This window comes from Hordeum vulgare, chromosome 5H, assembly GCF_904849725.1.
Source record: "Hordeum vulgare subsp. vulgare chromosome 5H, MorexV3_pseudomolecules_assembly, whole genome shotgun sequence".
Classification (NCBI taxonomy): domain Eukaryota; kingdom Viridiplantae; phylum Streptophyta; class Magnoliopsida; order Poales; family Poaceae; genus Hordeum; species Hordeum vulgare.
In genome coordinates this window covers 340,867,551-340,884,618 of record NC_058522.1, presented here as the reverse complement: position 1 = coordinate 340,884,618, position 17,068 = coordinate 340,867,551, and positions in this window count along the sequence as shown.

Genomic DNA, 17,068 nt, shown 5'->3' with positions numbered 1-17,068 from the left:
GGCATTGTGAAGCAGGTCACTCGGAAGGACCGCTTCTGCTCCATAAACGAGGAAGAACGGTGATCGCCCCGTTGATCTGTTCGGAGTGGTGCGGAGGGCCCAAAGCACTGAAGGTAACTCGGTGACCCATGCACCAGCAGCGTGTCCTACCTCTCGCGGGAGTCGGGGCTTCAAACCTTGAAGAATAACCCATTCGCCCGCTCAGCTTGCCCGTTGGATTGAGGATGTGCTACGGAAGCAAAATCCACTTGGATACCCTGACCCGTACAGAAGCCTTTGAATCTGTCCGAGTCGAAGTTTGTCCCGTTGTCCGTGATTATGCTGTGAGGTACCTCGAATCTGGAAATGATGTCCCTGACAAACTTGACAGCTGTTGAGGCATCGAGTTTCTTGATGGGCTTAGCTTCTATCCATTTCGTAAACTTGTCGACTGCCACCAACAGATGTGTGTAGCCTCCTTGGCCTGTCTTGAATGGTCTGATTGTATCTAATCTCCAAATTGCAAATGGCCACACAAGTGGGATCGTCTTTAATGCAGATGTTGGCTTGTGGGACTTGTTGGAGTAGAACTGACAGCCTTCACATCGGTCGACCATATCTTTAGCCATCTCGTTTGCCTGCAGCCAAAAGAAACCGGCTCTGAATGCCTTGGCGACAATTGCTCTCGAAGAAGCGTGATGACCGCAGGTTCTCGAGTGAATATCCTCTAGGATCAACTGCCCTTCCTCTGGGGAAATGCAACGTTGAAGAACGCCTGAAACACTCTCCTTGTACAATTGACCATCAATGACAGTGAATGCCTTCGACCTGCGAACTATTTTCCTGGCTTGGACCTCGTCTTCTGGAAGTTCTTGCCTCAGGATATATGCGATGATCGGCGCAGTCCAATCGGGAACGACAACCAGAATCTCCATGACCAGATCAATCACAGCAGGTACATCGACTTCAGTCGGATCTGTTGCACTCTTGGGTTGTACTGGTTCTTCTGTGAAGGGATCTTCTTTGACTAAGGGAAGATGAAGGTGCTCGAGGCAGACATCACTCGGGACTGGTCTCCGAGTGGACCCGAGTTTCGCCAACTCGTCAGCTGCTTGGTTCTTCAGTCTCGGAACATGATGGAGTTCTAGACCTTCAAACTTATTCTCCAGCTTCCTTACTGCATTGCAGTATGTTTTCATGGTGGGGTTCCTTACGTCCCACTCTTTCATCACTTGGTTGACCACCAAATCCGAATCGCCGTAGACCATCAGGCGACGGACGCTGAGTGAGATGGCCATGCGCAATCCGTAGAGGAGAGCTTCATACTCTGCCTCGTTGTTGGAGGAATCAAAGTGTATCTGAAGCACGTACTTGAGCTTGTCACCCTTTGGTGATATGATCACAACACCAACGCCGTATCCATTCAACATCTTAGACCCATCGAAGAACATTGTCCAATGAGCCGAGTAGATGTGAGTCGGTTGCTGTTGTTCTACCCATTCTGCTATAAAGTCAGCCAGGGCTTGAGACTTAATAGCTTTCTTGGCCTCGAACTTGATGTCACAGTACAGCATCTCCATTGCCCACTTCGCCACTCGGCCTGACGCGTCTCGATTGTGGAGAATTTCCGACAACAGAGCATCAGAAACGACAGATACCGAGTGGTCTTGGAAATAATGGGCCACCTTCTTCGCAGTCATATAGATCCCATAGATAAGTTTCTGATAATGGGGATACCTCTGCTTGGAAGGGGTCAGGACTTCGGAGACGTAGTACACTGGCCGCTGAACTTTGTATGCTTTGCCTTCTTCTTCTCGCTCGACTGTAAGAACAGTACTGACGACTTGATTTGTAGCCGCGATATATAGAAGAAGGGGCTCTTTACTGAGCGAAGCAGTAAGAACCGGCTGGGTGGAAAGTAGGACTTTGAGGTCGTCGAATGCGACTTGGGCTTCGTCTGTCCACTCGAAGGTATCTGACTTCTTCATGAGTCGGTACAGAGGAAGTGCTTTTTCGCCGAGTCGACTGATGAACCTGCTCAAAGCCGCTAGGCAACCTGTGAGCCGTTGAACATCGTGTATTCTAACCGGCCTCTCCATTCGGACGATGGTCCCGATCTTTTCGGGGTTAACATCGATCCCTCGTTCGGAAACGAAGAAACCGAGTAACTTTCCGCTGGGAACACCGAATGAACATTTGGCTGGGTTGAGCTTGATATCATACCTACGAAGGTTGGCGAATGTTTCTGCCAAGTCAGTCAGCAGGTCGGAACCTTTGCGTGACTTGACTACGATATCATCCATGTATGCCTCCACATTGCGACCGATCTGGTCGAGGAGACATTTTTGGATCATGCGCATAAAGGTAGCTCCTGCATTCTTCAGACCGAAAGGCATAGTGATGTAACAGAAGCACCCAAACGGGGTGATGAAGGTTGTTTTTAACTCATCGGGACCGTACAGACGGATCTGATGATAGCCCGAATAGGCATCAAGAAATGACAACCGCTCGCATCCCACAGTCGAATCGACAATTTGATCTATGCGGGGGAGCGGAAAATGGTCTTTCGGGCAGACCTTATTGAGATGCTTGAAGTCAATGCACATTCGGAGTGACTTGTCCTTCTTGGGCACCATGACGACATTGGCGAGCCACTCGGAGTGGTGAACCTCGCGAATGAAGTTGGCAGCCGATAGCTTGGCCACCTCTTCTCCGATTGCCTTCCTCTTATGCGCGGCGGACCGGCGCAGGCGCTCTCGGACGGGCCGAGCGGCGGGATCCACATGCAGTCGGTGCTCAGCCAACTCCCTGGGTACACCTGGCATATCAGATGGTTTCCATGCGAAGATGTCCCAGTTCTCACGGAGGAATTGGGTGAGCTCGGCTTCCTATTTAGGATCGAGGGTGGTGGAGATGTTCGTCGGGGCGGCAGAGTCGTCCGTCGGGTGGATGCTGACCTTTTTCGTCTCCCCCGCCGACTGGAACGCGGACTCAGAAGCTGGTTTCTTTGAGCGCATCAGGTCGGCAGGGTCGACTGTCTTCTTGTACTCGTCGAGCTCGAGTACCGCCATCTGCTGGTCGGCGATTCTTGATCCCTGCTACAGACACTCTTCGGCTCGCTGGCGGTTGCCCGTGATGGTGATAACGCCTTTTGGGCCTGGCATCTTCAACTTCAAGTACACATAGCATGGACGTGCCATGAAGCTCACGTATGCCGGGCGGCCCAGAATTGCGTGGTAAGCGCTTTGGAAATCCACCACCTCAAATGTAAGCTTTTCCTTGCGAAAGTTTTTGTCGGAGCCGAAGATGACGTCCAACGCGATCTGGCCGAGTGACTTGGCCTTCCGTCCAGGGACGACTCCGTGGAATTGCATACTGCTCTCGCTGAGTCTGGACATCGGAATGCCCATTCCCTTGAGAGTGTCAGCGTACATGATGTTCAGTCCGCTACCGCTGTCCATGAGGACTTTGCGCAGTTGGACTCCTTCCACCACCGGGTCGACGACCAGAGCCTGTCTTCCTAGGGTGGGGACATGCGCTGGATGATCCGACTGGTCAAAGGTGATCGCAGTCTGAGACCATTTAAGAAACTTGGGGGCAGTCGGAACGGCCATGTTGACTTCTCTGTTCACCAGCTTCAGACGACTCTTGCTTTCGACATCAGCAAAAACCATGAGGGTTGCATGGACTTGGGGGAACGGATCCTCCTTATCCTCCTCATCTTGTTCAGGATTCTTTTCACTGTGTTGCCCTTCGCTGAACCCCTGGATCAGGAGACGACACTGTCGACTGGTGTGCTTCGCGTATATGGGGTTGCCTTCTTCGTCCATCTTCGTGTGAACCGGACAAGGCTGGTCCAGGATGGGATTGTTGAACGGCTTCTTCTTGGGGGTAAACTGCGCTTTCCCTTTGCCCTTGAACTTGGCGTTGGTCATAGCTGCAGCTTCTGCTTGCGGTGTGGGCGGAACTTTCTGTTTCTGCTTACGAGTGTTACCTCCGTCGACATCGCCGACTGTCTTGTGTTTGCCACTCCGGATGCGGTCCTCTTCTTTGCCATTCGCATAGCGAGCCGCTATCTCCTGTTGGAAATATGCCCTAGAGGCAATAATAAAATGGTTATTATCATATTTCCTTGTTCATGATAATCGTCTATTGTTCATGCTATAATTGTATTAACAGGAAACAGTAATACATGTGTGAATAAATAGATCACAATGTGTCCCTAGCAAGCCTCTAGTTGGCTAGCTCGTTAGTCAATAGATGATCATGGTTTCCTGATCATGGGCATTAGATGTCATTGATGACGGGATCACATCATTGGGAGAATGATGTGATGGACAAGACCCAATCCTAAGCCTAGCACTAGATCGTATTGTTCGTATGCTAATGCTTTTCTAATGTCAAGTATCTTTTCCTTCGACCGTGAGATTGTGCAACTCCCGGATACCGTAGGAGTGCTTTGGGTGTATCAAACGTCACAACGTAACTGGGTGACTATAAAGGTGCACTACGGGTACCTCCGAAAGTGTCTGTTGGGTTGGTACGAATCGAGATCGGGATTTGTCACTCCGTGTGACGGAGAGGTATCTCTGGGCCCACTCGGTAGAACATCATCATGAGCTCAATGTGACTAAGGAGTTAGTCACACGATGACGTGCTACGGAACGAGTAAAGAGACTTACCGGTAACGAGATTGAACAAGGTATAGGTATACCGATGATCGAATCTCGGGCAAGTTCTATACCAACAGACAAAGGGAATTGTATACGGGATTGATTGTATCCTTGACATCGTGGTTCATCCGATGAGATCATTGTGGAGCTAGTGGGATCCACCATGGGTATCCAGACCCCGCTGATGGTTATTGGCCAGAGAGGTGTCTCGGTCATGTCTGCGTGTCTCCCGAACCCGTAGGGTCTACACACTTAAGGTTCGATGACGCTAGGGTTATAGGGAATTGTTGTACGAGGTTACCGAAAGTTGTTCGGAGTCCCGGATGAGATCCCGGACGTCACGAGGAGCTCCGTAATGGTCCGGAGGTAAAGATTGATATATAGGACGGATGGTTTTGGACACCGGAAGTGTTTCGGGCGTCACCGGTAACGTACCGGGACCACCGGGACCACCGGAGGTGGTCCCGGGGGACCACCGAAGGGGGGCAACGACCCCAAGAGGCTAGATGGGCTAAGTGCGGGAGTGAACACCCAGCCCAATGCGCAAGTGGTGGGGAGAGGGGGCAACCCTAGGCGCAGGTGGGCCTTAGGCCCACCAGGTGGTGCGCCACACCCCCTCCCACCCTAGCCGCCGCCCCCTCTCCCATCTGGTGGCCGCCGGCCCCTAGGGAGGGAACCCTAGGGGTGGCGCAGCCCTCCCCCCTCCTCCTATAAATAGATGAGGACTCGGGGCTGTTGGAGACAAGGTTTCAACTCTCTCTCGGCGCAGCCCTGCTCCTCTCCCTCCTCCTCTCTGCCGGCGCTTGGCGAAGCCCTGCCGGGAGACCTCGTCTCTCCACCGACACCATGCCGTCGTGTTGCTGGACTTCTTCCCCAACCTCTCCCTCCTCCTTGCTGGATCAAGGTGCGGGAGACGTCACCGGACTGCACGTGTGTTGAACGCGGAGGTGCCGTTGTTCGGCACTATATCGGAATCGCCGCGAGTACGACTCCATCAACCGCGTTCTAGCAACGCTTCCGCTTAGCAATCTTCAAAGGTACGAAGATGCTCTTACCCCTCTCTCGTTGCTGGTCTCTCCATAGGAAGATCTGAACATGCGTAGGAAATTTTTTGAATTTATGCTACGTCACCCAACAGTGGCATCCGAGCGAGGTTTTCTATGCGTAGGTTCTATGCACGAGTAGAACACAAAAGTTGTGGGAGATGGTTTGTCAATTTGCTTGCCGTTACTAGTCTTATTCTTTTCCGGCGGTATTGTGGGATGAAGCGGCCCGGACCGACCTTACACGTACGCTTACGTGAGACTGGATCCACCGACAGACATGCACATCGTGCATAAAGGTGGCTAGCGGGTGTCTGTCTCTCCTACTCTAGTCGGATTGGATTTGATGAAAAGGGTCCTTATGAAGGGTAAATAGCTTTGGCATATCATCATTGTGGCTGTTACGTAGGTAAGAAGGCGTTCTTGCTAGAAACCCAAATCAGCCACGTAAAACTTGCAACAACAAATAGAGGACGTCTAACTTGTTTTTGCAGGGTTTTGACTTGTGATGTGATATGGCCAAAGTTGTGATGTTGCATGTATGATGTATGAGATGATCATGTTATTGTAATAGGTTTCACGACTTGCATGTCGATGATATGACAACCGGCAGGAGCCATAGGAGTTGTCTTAATTTATTGTATGAGATGCAACGCCATGTGCTTACTACTTTTACTTCATTGCTAACGGTTAGCCATAGTAGTAGTGATAGTAGTAGTTGGCGTGACGACTTCACGGAGAAACGATGATGGATATCATGATGATGGAGATCATGGTGTCACGCCGGTGACAATGATGATCATGCGATGCCTGAAGATGGAGATCGAAAGAGCAAAGATGATAATGGCCATATCATGTCACTATATGATTGCATTGTGATGTTTATCATGTTTTACATCTTATTGCTTAGAACGACGGTAGCATAATAAGATGATCCCTCTTAAAATTTCGAGAACGTATTCCCCTAAGTGTGCACCGTTGCGAAGGTTCGTTGTCTCGAAGCACCACGTGATGATCGGGTGTGATAGATTCTAACGTTCGCATACAACGGGTGTAAGCCAGATTTACACACGCGAAACACCTAGGTTGACTCGACGAGCTTAGCATGTACAGACATGACCTCGAATACAAGAGACCGAAAGGTCGAACATGAGTCGTATGGTTGAATACGATCAGCATGAAGTTGCTCACCATGGTGACTAGTCCGTCTCACGTGATGATCGGACAAGGGTTAGTCAACATGGATCATGTAACACTTAGATGACTAGAGGGATGTCGATTTAAGTGGGAGTTCATACTTAATTTGATTAAATGAACTTAATTGTCATGAACTTAGTCTAAAAGTTGTCTTTATAAATATTGTAGATGTCCAACGTCAACCTCAACTTCAACGCATTCCTAGAGAAAAACAAGCTGAAAGATGATGGTAGCAACTATGCGGACTGGGTTCGCAACCTGAAGCTCATCCTTGAAGCAGCTAAAAAGGCTTATGTCCTTAATGCGCCGCTAGGTGACCCTCCCGCTCCCGCAGCAGCCCAGGACATTCTAAATGTCTGGCAAGCGCGGAGTGATGACTACTCTCTGGTCAGGTGTGGCATGTTATACAGTTTAGAAACGGGGCTCCAAAGACATTTTGAGCAACACGGGGCATATGAGATGTTCCAAGAGCTGAAGCTAGTTTTTCAAGTTCATGCCCGTGTCGAGAGATATGAAGTCTCTGACAAGTTCTTCAGCTGTAAGATGGAGGAGAACAGTTCTGTCAGTGAGCACATACTCAAAATGTCTGGGTTACACGGTCGTCTGACTTCACTTGGAGTCGAACTTCCGGATGATGCTATCATTGACAGAATCCTCCAGTCTCTCCCACCAAGCTACAAAGGCTTTGTGCTTAACTACAACATGCAAGGGATGGAGAAAACCATTCCCGAGTTGTACTCGATGCTCAAGTCTGCAGAAGTAGAAATCAAGAAGGAGCATCAAGTGTTGATGGTCAACAAGACCACTAGTTTCAAGAAAGGCAGGGGCAAGAAGAACTTCAAGAAAGACAGCAAAGTTGTTGCCGCGCCCGGTAAGCTACATGTCGGGAAGAAGAAAAAGAACGGACCCAAGCCTGAGACTGAGTGCTTCTATTGCAAGGGAAAGGGTCACTGGAAGCGGAACTGCCCCAAATACTTAGCGGACAAGAAGGCCGGCAACGTTAAAGGTATATGTGATATACATGTTATTGATGTGTACCTTACCAGTGCTCGTAGTAGCTCCTGGGTATTTGATACCGGTGTTGTTGCTCACATTTGCAACTCAAAGCAGGAACTGCGGAATAAGCGGAGACTGGCCAAGGACGAGGTGACGATGCGCGTCGGGAATGGTTCAAAGGTCGATGTGATCGCCGTCGGCACGCTACCTCTACATCTACCGTCGGGATTAGTTTTAAACCTTAATAATTGTTATTTAGTACCAGCTTTAAGCATGAACATTGTATCAGGGTCTTGCTTAATGCGAGATGGCTACTCATTTAAGTCAGAGAATAATGGTTGTTCTATTTATATGAGTGACATGTTTTATGGTCATGCTCCGCTGGTGAATGGTTTATTCTTGATGAATCTCGATCGTGATGTTACACATATTCATAGTGTGAGTACCAAAAGATGCAAAGTTGATAATGATAGTCCCACATACTTGTGGCACTGCCGCCTTGGTCATATCGGCGTTAAGCGCATGAAGAAGCTCCATACTGATGGACTGCTAGAGTCTCTTGACTTTGAATCATTTGACACATGCGAACCATGCCTCATGGGCAAGATGACTAAGACTCCATTCTCAGGAATAATGAAGAGAGCAACCGACTTATTGGAAATAATACATACTGATGTGTGTGGTCCAATGAACGTCGAAGCTCGCGGTGGTTATCGTTATGTTCTCACTCTCACCGATGATTTGAGTAGGTATGGGTATATCTACTTGATGAAGCACAAATCTGAGACGTTTGAAAATTTCAAGGAATTTTAGAGTGAGGTTGAGAATCAACGTGACAGAAAGATTAAATGTCTACGATCTGATCGTGGAGGAGAATATTTGAGTCATGAGTTTGGCACACACCTAAGAAAGTGTGGAATCGTTTCACAACTGACGCCGCCTGGCACACCGCAGCGCAACGGAGTGTCTGAACGTCGTAATCGCACTTTATTAGATATGGTGCGATCTATGATGTCTCTCACCGACTTACCACTATCATTTTGGGGATACGCATTAGAAACTGCAGCATTCACTTTAAATAGGGCACCGTCTAAATCCATTGAGACGACACCGTATGAACTATGGTTTGGCAAGAAACCTAAGTTGTCGTTTCTTAAAGTTTGGGGCTGCGATGCTTATGTGAAGAAACTTCAACCAGAAAAGCTCGAACCCAAAGCGGAGAAATGCGTATTCATAGGATACCCTAAGGAAACTATTGGGTATACCTTCTATCTTAGATCCGAAGGTAAAACCTTTGTTGCCAAGAACGGATCCTTTCTAGAGAAAGAGTTTCTCTCGAAAGAAGTAAGTGGGAGGAAGGTAGAACTTGATGAGGTAATTACACCCCCTCTCGAACAGGAAAGTAGCGCAACGCAAGAAGTTGTTCCTGTGGTGCCTACACCGACTGAAGAGGAAGTTAATGATGATGATCATGAAGCTTCGGATCAAGTTACTACTGAACCGCGAAGGTCCACAAGGGTACGCTCCGCACCAGAGTGGTACGGCAACCCTGTGATGGAAATCATGTTGTTAGACAACGGTGAACCTTCGAACTATGAAGAAGCGATGGCGGGCCCGGATTCCAACAAATGGCTTGAGGCCATGAAATCCGAGATAGGATCCATGTATGAGAACAAAGTATGGACTTTGGTGGACTTGCCCGATGACCGGCGAGCCATAGAAAATAAATGGATCTTCAAGAAGAAGACTGATGCAAACGGTAATGTAACCGTTTACAAAGCTCGACTTGTCGCAAAGGGTTTTCGACAAATTCAAGGAGTTGACTACAAACAGACTTTCTCTCCCGTAGCGAAGCTGAAATCAGTCCAAATCATGTTAGCAATTGCCGCCTTTTATGATTATGAAATTTGGCAAATGGACGTCAAAACAGCGTTCCTTAACGGGAACCTTAAGGAAGAGTTGTATATGATGCAACCAGAAGGTTTTGTCGACCCTAAGGGTGCTAACAAAGTGTGCAAGCTCCAGCGCTCCATCTATGGGCTGGTGCAAGCATCTCGGAGTTGGAACATTCGCTTTAATGAGGTGATTAAAGCGTTTGGGTTCATACAGGTTTACGGAGAAGCCTGTCTGTAGAAGAAAGTGAGTGGGAGCTCTGTAGCTTTCCTCGTACTATATGTGGATGACATATTATTGATGGGGAATGATATAGAGATGTTGGAGAGCATAAAGGCCTATTTGAACAAGAGTTTTTTAATGAAGGACCTTGGAGAAGCTGCATACATATTAGGCATCAAGATCTATAGAGATAGATCGAGACGCCTCATAGGTCTTTCGCAAAGTACATACCTTGACAAGATATTGAAGAAGTTCAATATGGAAAACTCAAAGAAAGGGTTCTTGCCAGTTTTGCAAGGTATGAGATTGAGTAAGACTCAGTCGCCGACCACGGCAGCAGATAGAGAGAAGATGAGTTATGTCCCCGACGCTTCAATCGTGGGCTCTCTAATGTATGCCATGCTGTGTACCAGACCTGATATAAACCTTGCCATAAGTTTGGTAGGGAGGTACCAAACTGATCCCGGTACGGAACACTGGACAGCGGTCAAGAATATCCTTAAGTACCTGAAAAGGACTAAGGAAATGTTTCTCGTTTATGGAGGTGACGAAAAGCTCGTCGTAAAGGGTTACGTCGACGCTAGCTTCGACACAGATCCGGATGACTCTAAGTCTCAGACCGGATACGTATATGTGTTGAATGGTGGGGCAGTGAGCTGGTGCAGCAGCAAGCAAGAAGTCGTGGAAGCATCTACATGTGAAGCGGAGTACATAGCTGCTTGAGAAGCGGCTCATGAAGGAATTTGGATGAAGGAGCTCATCACCGACCTTAGAGTGGTTCCAAGCGCGTCGGGTCCTATGACACTCTTCTGTGATAACACTGGAGCCATTGCCATAGCCAAGGAGCCCAGGTTTCACCGGAAGACGAAGCACATCGAGCGCCGCTACAACTCCATCCAGGACCATGTCCAGAGTGGAGTGATAGATATTTGTAAAGTACACACGGATCTGAATATTGCAGACCCGTTGACTAAACCTCTTCCACGAGCAAAACATGATCAACACCATAATGCTATGGGTGTTCGATACATAACAATGTAACTAGATTATTGACTCTAGTGAAAGTGGGAGACTGTTGGAAATATGCCCTAGAGGCAATAATAAAATGGTTATTATCATATTTCCTTGTTCATGATAATCGTCTATTGTTCATGCTATAATTGTATTAACAGGAAACAGTAATACATGTGTGAATAAATAGATCACAATGTGTCCCTAGCAAGCCTCTAGTTGGCTAGCTCGTTAGTCAATAGATGATCATGGTTTCCTGATCATGGGCATTAGATGTCATTGATGACGGGATCACATCATTGGGAGAATGATGTGATGGACAAGACCCAATCCTAAGCCTAGCACTAGATCGTATTGTTCGTATGCTAATGCTTTTCTAATGTCAAGTATCTTTTCCTTCGACCGTGAGATTGTGCAACTCCCGGATACCGTAGGAGTGCTTTGGTTGTATCAAACGTCACAACGTAACTGGGTGACTATAAAGGTGCACTACGGGTACCTCCGAAAGTGTCTGTTGGGTTGGTACGAATCGAGATCGGGATTTGTCACTCCGTGTGACGGAGAGGTATCTCTGGGCCCACTCGGTAGAACATCATCATGAGCTCAATGTGACTAAGGAGTTAGTCACACAATGACATGCTACGGAACGAGTAAAGAGACTTACCGGTAACGAGATTGAACAAGGTATAGGTATACCGACGATCGAATCTCGGGCAAGTTCTATACCGACAGACAAAGGGAATCGTATACGGGATTGATTGAATCCTTGACATCGTGGTTCATCCGATGAGATCATTGTGGAGCTAGTGGGATCCACCATGGGTATCCAGACCCCGCTGATGGTTATTGGCCAGAGAGGTGTCTCGGTCATGTCTGCGTGTCTCCCGAACCCGTAGGGTCTACACACTTAAGGTTCAATGACGCTAGGGTTATAGGGAATTGTTGTACGAGGTTACCGAAAGTTGTTCGGAGTCCCGATGAGATCCCGGACGTCACGAGGAGCTCCGGAATGGTCCGGAGGTAAAGATTGATATATAGGACGGATGGTTTTGGGCACCGGAAGTGTTTCGGGCGTCACCGGTAACGTACCAGGACCACCGGGACCACCGGAGGTGGTCCCGGGGGACCACCGAAGGGGGGCAACAACCCCAAGAGGCTAGATGGGCTAAGTGCGGGAGGGAACCAGCCCCTAGGTGGGCTGGTGCGTCTCCCACACCCAGCCCAATGTGCAAGTGGTGGGGAGAGGGGGCAACCCTAGGCGCAGGTGGGCCTTAGGCCCACCAGGTGGTGCGCCACACCCCCTCCCACCCTAGCCGCCGCCACCCTCTCCCATCTGGTGGCCGCCGGCCCCTAGGGAGGGAACCCTAGGGGTGGCGCAGCCCTCCCCCCTCCTCCTATAAATAGATGAGGACTCGGGGCTGTTGGAGACAAGGTTTCATTTCTTTCTCGGCGCAGCCCTGCTCCTCTCCCTCCTCCTCTGTGCCGGCGCTTGGCGAACCCCTGCCGGGAGACCTCGTCTCTCCACCAACACCACGTCGTCGTGTTGCTGGACTTCTTCCCCAACCTCTCCCTCCTCCTTGCTGGATCAAGGTGCGGGAGACGTCACCGGGCTGCACGTGTGTTGAACGCGGAGGTGTCGTTGTTCGGCACTAGATCGAAATCGCCGCGAGTACGACTCCATCAACCGCGTTCTAGCAACGCTTCTGCTTAGCGATCTTCAAAGTTACGAAGATGCTCTTACCCCTCTCTCGTTGCTGGTCTCTCCATAGGAAGATCTGAACATGCGTAGGAAAAATTTTGAATTTATGCTACGTTACCCAACATCTCCATCATCTTGGTCATGGAGATGTCGCCTGTTCGACCAAACTTTAGGTACAGCTCTCTGTACCGTACGCCTACCTTGAATGCGCAGACCGCTTGATGCTTGGTGACGTTCTCCACCGTGTGGTAGAGAGTTGTCAATCGCTGGATGAAGTCGCGCAAGGGCTCATTCGGCTTCTGGACACAGTGCTGAAGCTCCACAAGGCCTGCAGGGCGTTTGCACGTCCCTTCGAAGGTCTGCCCAACTGTAAATGCTTGAGGGGGCCAACTGGTTCAGCCAAGCTCGAGCCGAGCCGTCGAGCATCAGAGGGAGGTGCTTCATGGCGACATGGTCGTCCCCTCCTCCGATCTGGACTGCCACTCGGTAGTCGTCTAGCCATGTTTCAGGCTTGGATTCCCCCGTAAATTTACCGATTCCCGCTGCCAATCGGAAGTTGGGCGGGATGTCAGCCGAGCGGATGGCTCGGCTAAAACACTTAGGGCCGGACACGATGGTCCTGCTTCCACTTGGACGATCCATATCGTGACCATCGCGGTGGGCTCGACCTCTGTCGACTCTTCGCTGGGCGATTCGCCCTCTTGCGTCGGGTCTTGGGTCGTAAGTGTCGCCGACTGAACGCCGATCATCATGATGTCGGGACCCATAGGGGCCACCCCGCGGAGGGGTGCGTGAGCGGCGGCGATCTTCACGGATCATGGAACGGCTGCCTCCCCTGTGGTGCTGATGGGAACCAGGGCAGTGAACCGATCGATGCGTGCTTGCATGGACGAAACTATTGTAGATCCGATTGTGTGACTGGGAGACTGCCGAATTCTGCTGCTGCGCCGTGCGCAACAGAGCTCGGATCTGCTTGATTCCCCTTCATGCCTCTGAATCAGTCGGCTGGAGGGAATCGGCAATCTGGGCAGCCGCAGCCAAGTTGAGGAGAGGTGTGCGGAACAACTCCACGTTGCTCCGCCGAGTGTGCCGACTGGCAGAACGACGAGGTGGACGGCGTGCACCGGATGCTTCACCGATTTTGCGCTCGCTCCGGCCGGCTTGACGGGGATCTTCATGGGTATCGGCCATGTGTACTTCTTCTGCAGGCCCGCGATCCACGTACTCGGAAGGGAGCTCAGTCGGAACCGAGCCCGAGCACTGGGAACGCGGGGCAACCACAACAGACTCCAGAACTGCCACTTGAGAGGACGCGATCTGACGCGCTCGGGCATGCTGCACCCAACGTTGGAGACGCGGACTGCGGGACGGCTTGTTGCGGCGCATGACGGAGGTGCAAGCCGACAATGGAGCCGATTGTTGGAGAAGAAGAACGTCGCGAGCGCCAGCACGGAAGTGTGTGGCCCCGCGACGGGGAAGCGCCTCGACATCGAGAGGCGCCTCCCGAAGCCACGCCGAATCGTCGACGGTGAAGGAGAGAGCGCCGAAGAGGATCTGGTGACCCATGCTCGAATCTCCACCAGACGGCATGACGAAAGGAAGTAGTCGCAAACTCACCGGAAGTCGCTTAGACGCCTGCCCCAAGGTGGGCGCCAACTGTCGTGGGTATAAGCCTGACAGTAGATGTGTAGGGTACGAATGAGATGGGCAGAGTCCTAGCTATGGCGAGGTTGTATGAGTTCAGGCCCCTCTACGGTGGAGGTAACAGCCCTACGTCTCAGTGCTCTCGGAACTTGTTGCCGAGTGTAATATGGAGTACAATGATTTGCTAACCCTTTTACCAGTGGGGGAGGGCGGCTTATATAGAGTGCGCTGCCCTCCACAACGGTTCTGATTCAGGGGTGGAGTAGTGGCGATTGAATGCGTACGTTACAGGTAACATATGCTCTAAATGCTAATAAATGCACCCAGAAACGTACGGCAGTTTCCCTCCAAAGAGGTTACGATGTACCGAGTGTACCCAGTCGGTTAGCCTGGTGCCCTCCGAATGCTAGTCTCCGACTGGATGATTCAGGGTTGTTGCCGACTGGATGATGGGGACTCCTTAATTCAGTCGGGGCAGACTTAGGGTCATGTCCTTTGTGTGGGGTAGTCCTTGGGTAGGACATGTACGGCAGGCCTATGACCCTACCCTAGGACTATGACCCCATCATGAAGTATATTAAGAATGGGAGTACATACACCCAGGAGTACAGAAAGTTAGTCATATATATATATATATATATATATATATATATATATATATATATATATATATATAGGAAAAATACATCCTACCACCCAGGGGTAGTTACCCCACATGTTCAATATACTACCATGCGGGAGTATATATACTAATTTATCATTTTAATTATGTTCATATACTATATACAAGATTTTTCAAAGTGAGTTACATGAAAAAATTACAAGTTGACCCATAGTTTTTATTATATTTGTAAAATACATATATATTTGTATGTAAAAAGAGAATACACAAAATATGATACATACTACCAAAAAAACAGTATATATACTACCTAAACATGATTATATACTACATACTACGCATACATACTCTCCAATTCGATACATACTCCATACAACATACAAAACGCAAGTGGTGGTAACTAGCACTGGTGATAGATAAAATTTGTCATATATATATATATATATGATAAAATTTGTCATATATATATATAGAGAGAGAGAGGGAGGGAGAAAGAGAGCATGGATTTGCTATCAACACTAGCTAGGGTGGTTGCTATCAGAACCCTTTGTTTGCATCGAGATTCGAACTTCCTTGTAGATAGGTTCTTATTTCTTTAATTTTGGATGATGTCAATTACCAAACAAGAAGCCATGTGGGGGTCTTTTATAAAGCAGCGGATCAAAACAGTAGCCTATGACCTATGTTGGCAGGAGTATTCCGAGAATGCACACATGCCCTTTCTAGCATTGGTCTTTGAGCATGAACCATTTTGGATAAGCATGTGATATAAGTTTTGTTGTGTAGTTAACAACCTCTCTCTCTCTCTCATACACACACATGCCAATAGTGAAGTGTGGTCTAATTCATCTATATGAGGAAATAACAATCAACCACCGAATATATAGGAAATGAAAAAGAGGAAAGAGAATGGACCAGATCCCAACACATGACGTGCAACACTGATTGCAGTCGCTCCAGCGAAACATTATATCTTCACTTTTGTCTATTATATATATAGAAAGTCTATTCGTCACCCAGGGTGTACAATAAGTTATTCTTCACCCAGATAATCTTACGACTATTTTATAAATAAATTACATTTGGAATAACAATAGTTATATTAATATTGATTCATTATGTAATATTTGATGTAAAAAGTTTAAACATATAGGTCATAAGACCAGAAAAATCGCATTTCATGTACATTTTACACTATGTTTTTATATTTGTATTTTTATGTCACATAAAATATTTTTTGTGCTGACTATATATTTTCTTACGGTCTTTTTTTACATATGAAATAAGAAAAAAAATGAAATATAAAATTACGGTGCATTAATGTGAAAATAGAGAGGGTGAAAAATAACTATTCTTCACCTAGGGTGACCAATAGTTAATCATATATATATATATATATATATATACATAGAAACTCTATTCATCACCCAGGGTGCAGAATAAACTATTCCTCATCCGAGGTAATTTTACGACCATTTCATAAATAAATTAAATTTGAAATGCAAATAGATACATTTATATTGGTTAACTATGAAAAATTTGACACAAGAAAATAAAAATATAGGTCATAAGACCAGAAAAATCATATTTTATGTATAATTTACACTATGTTTTTATGTTTATAAGTTTACGTGACATAAAATATTTTTTACAGTGACTGTATTTTTTTACGGTTTCTTTTTACGTACGAGATAAGATTAAAATTTAAGAAACGTAAAATTATGGTCTATTGATGTGAATATAGAGGAGGTGAAGAATAACTATTCCTCATCCAGGATGACGATATATATGTGGAGCATGTGAAAATAAATGTGGAGCATGTGAAAATAAATGTGGGTCGCTGAAATGGCTAGGGTGAGGAATAAGTTATTCTTCACCCTGGGTGCCTAATAGAGTGTCTATATATATATATATATATATATATATATATATATATATATATATATAGACACTCTATTAGGTATATATATGATGTAAAATTACCTCACTTCTAATATAAAATTATCAAAATAACGTTTAGTGTTATATTGCCGCACCATATTTTTTCACACATGTAGAATGTAATTTTACATCAACCATGTTGTAAAAT